The sequence below is a fragment of the Heptranchias perlo genome, chromosome 8 (assembly GCF_035084215.1).
Source record: "Heptranchias perlo isolate sHepPer1 chromosome 8, sHepPer1.hap1, whole genome shotgun sequence".
Classification (NCBI taxonomy): domain Eukaryota; kingdom Metazoa; phylum Chordata; class Chondrichthyes; order Hexanchiformes; family Hexanchidae; genus Heptranchias; species Heptranchias perlo.
The window spans coordinates 89,842,412-89,846,235 of record NC_090332.1 but is presented as its reverse complement, the minus strand read 5'-3'; positions in this window follow the sequence as shown (position 1 = coordinate 89,846,235).

The window sequence follows — 3,824 nt, the reverse complement described above, 5'->3', positions numbered from 1 at the left end:
AAATAACAAGCAGCCCGCGCCCCGCCGCCTGCTGGGAGTTGGAGGCCGGTGACGTCACCCGCCGCCCCGAAACAGAAGGGCCGCCGGGGGAGAAAAACTACAATCCCCAGGAGGCAGTTCGGGCCCCCCCCCACTCGCGCCTGCGCAGCGACGCGCTGGGCGTTTCTGCCGGCCCGGGTTGCGTCACCCGCGGGGGGGGAGGAGGGAGGAGGGAGGACACGTGGCAAGTGGAGCCGGCCAGGGCAGAGTGAAGCAACAGAGCGGAACTTTCGCAAGAGTTTTGCAAAGGCAGAGGCTCTGACTTGGCTGTTTGGTTTTTAATTTGTAACCGAAGACGTGCATCATAAGACATTCTCCCATCCATGTCGTATGCAATGATTGCTGCATTCTTACCAAGGTTCACAGGGTGGTGGAAGCAGTAACTTTCAAAAGGGAATTGGATAAATACTTGAAGAAGGGGGGGATTTGCAGGGCTATGGGATCAATTGGATAGCTCTTTCAAAGAGCCAGCACAGGCACGATGGGCCCAATGGCCTCCTTCTGTGCTGTATGATTCTATGATGCAAGTTCAGTGCTGAAGATTTGCCAGTGTTCTAAGTTTCACAACAAGAGTATTAGATTACAACATGTTTCCCCACTTGGAAAAACTTAGGCTTAAAACTTTATCCTTCACTCATTCCCATGTATAGATGATATAAAATATGTAACAAGCACACCCATAAGCAATGAGCGTGTTATATTGACCCGAGGACACTTAACGGGTCTGTTTTCAGAGCTGCTCGTGGTGGTGACGGGTGTATTACTATGCAGTTTATTTATAGAAAATAGTTGACCTGTTTGGTCCAAAGTTATCTCAGGGGATGCCCAAAGGTACTAAAATGATCAGGTTTTATGGTTGTCCCACCAGAGACTCGACCTCCATCAGTATTATTGTTCAGAGTGGTTACGTGGAACAGATCAGCTTTTTTAGCTGCCTCCTACACGTCACATACTTTGAAGTTCGAGTGATGAAGCCACACTGAAATGTACAATTGATTTTGCACCTCACTTAGCCTACTAATATTAGAAACTTTCATTACAGGTCCGATCAGTTGCTTGATTTCTGTCCCCATTCTTAAAGACATCTTTTGCTCACTGGAGTTGTAGTAAGTAAAATTATGTAGAACAGTAAGACAACTTAGTCACAGAAATAAACACATGTAACCAATGGATTTAAAAAATATCAAAATTCCACATGATTTAGACACAAAAACAACCTTCTAGGCCTGCCCCTGTCTTGTTTGAATTTTAAATGTCACAGCAACGAGGATCAGTCCAACTCTTTGACTGGGAGACATGCTAGCAGTGCCATAAATCTGGCAACCCTCTGGTATGAAAGAGAGACTTGCATTTATATTGCGCCTTTCGTGGCCTCAGGACGTCCCAAAGCGCTTTACAGCCAATGAAGTACTTTTTTTTGGTATGGTTCCCATCTTTGCTCCCTCAAGTCCATGGGGTGCAGACTTGAGTGTATTTAATGTACAATTGGTTTAGACGTCCATTACCAGATCTGGCCGGATCACATTAAATATCAGTGCACTCTGCTCTCCCAAAATTGCCCATTACTCCAGGATCATCACAGAATGCAAAGACAACCTCCAGCTACTTTTCTCCAATAGTCTCTATAAACCCCTCTCCCCTGCCTCCTCCACCCTCACCTCCAACAACAAGTACAAGGAGCTCATGGAGTTCTTTCTCACTAAGATTGAGACCATTCGTTGAGCTGCCTCTGCTGCTTCCCCCCTTTCCCTTGGCCACCGAGCCAAGCTTCCCACTAGGCTCCCTTTTACCTTAGCCCTGAACCCGCATCTTTCTGTAGTTTCTCTCCCATCATGCCCTCTCTGAGCTCATCTTGTCCGTGAGACCCACCGCCTGCTCCTTTGACCCCATTCCCCTAAACTACTGACCACCCAACTTCCCTTCCTGGCCCCCACGCGAGCTGACATTGTAAATGGTTTTCGCTCTTCAGGTTTTGGCCCTCACACTTTCAAAACCATCATCACCCTCTCCTGAAAAATCAAACTCTTTACCCCTCTGTCCTTGCAAACTACCATCTCCAATCTGCCTTTCCTATCCAAAATCCTTGACTATGTTGTCACCTCCCAAGTTTCTGCATTCCTTTACTGCACCTCCACATTTGAATCTTTCCAATCAGGTTTCTATCCCTGTTATAGCACTGAAATGGCCCTAACTAAAGACACAAACGACATCCTCTGTGACTGTGTTCTTGGTGCATTGTCCCTCCTCATCCTCTCAGCAGCCTTTGATGTGGTCAACCACATCATCCTTTCCTCCGTTGTCCAGCTCAGTGAGTTTGGTCTCACTCTCACCTATTCAATTGTAGCCAGAGCATCTCCAGCAATGGCTTGTCTTCCTTTAGCACCATCACCCCCAAAATCCTCTTGTCCTTGGCCCCCTCCTTTTCCTCATCTACATGCCACCCCTTGGCAGCATTATTCAGACATAGGATCAGCTTCCACATGTAAGCTGATGACACACAGCTCCACTGCCTCTGTGTTGTCAGCCTGCTTGTCTGACATTCAGTCCTGGATGACCCGCAATTTCCTCCTGTTGAACACTGGGAAGACCGAAACCATCTTCTTCGGCTCCCACCACAAACTTTGTACGCTCACCACCAATTCCATCCCCAACCATTGTCTCAGGCTGAAACCGACTGTTCACAACCTATTCAATTCAGAGCTGAGCTTCTGACCCCATATCCCCTGCATCACAAAAACTGCCTACTTTCACCTCTGTATCATCGCCAACCTCCGTCACTGCCTCTACCCATTGCAAAACTTATGCATGCCCTTTCTCACATCCAGACTCAACTATTTCAATGCTCTCGCGGCTGGCCTCCCATTCTCCATCCTCGGTAAACTTCAGCTCATCTAAAGCTCTGCTGCCTATATCCTATCCCACACCACGTCCTGCTCACCGACAATGAACGGAGCTCGAAATTAGCTTCGGTATTAACCGCAAAAACTGATGTGAAGAATTAATTTAACACATCTGCTATTTCCTGTTTCCCTTTGATATTTTTTATTCAACCTATCCTATAGAGGACCTGTCCAGCCTTTAACACTTCTGTAGCTGAAACATTTATTTCACTCCCTCACTGCTAATTACAGCCTACTTCAGTGCAGCACCTTGGGATGTTATTCTACGTTAAAGGTGCTACATAAATGCAAGTTGTTGTTGCACCTTCCTATGCTCATTTTGGTTATCCTCAACTGACTTTTGCTCCAGTCCTAATCTACTTTTGCTGCTTGTATGTGTGTCTTAGATATTTCTGCTTGGTGCTTAGGTTGTTTTTAATCTCCTTATTCAGCTGCTGTCGTCCTAGATTTGCTACATGTTCCCTTTTTCTCATTGGGATATTGTTCCTTTCTGCAGCCTTCATAATGGCCTTAAAATTAAGTTTTCTTCAAGTTATTTTCTACAATATCAAAGAAGAGTGATTATTAATATTTATAGAATCATAGAATGATACAGTACAGGAGGCCATTGGGCCCATCGTGCCTGTGCTGGCTTTTTGAAAGAGCTATCCAATTAGTCACACTCCCCTGCTCTTTCCCCATAGCCCTGCAAATTTTTCCCTTTCAAGTATTTATCCAATTTCCTTTTGGAAGTTACGATTGAATCTGCTTCCACCGCCCTTTCAGGCAGCGCATTCCAGATCAGAACAATTGCTTCTGAGTGGGTGTGTGTACAAATGTAAGACTATTACAGTAACAATATATATTTGTGTTAGATAATGAATTCAGCCAATCAATATGTAAATC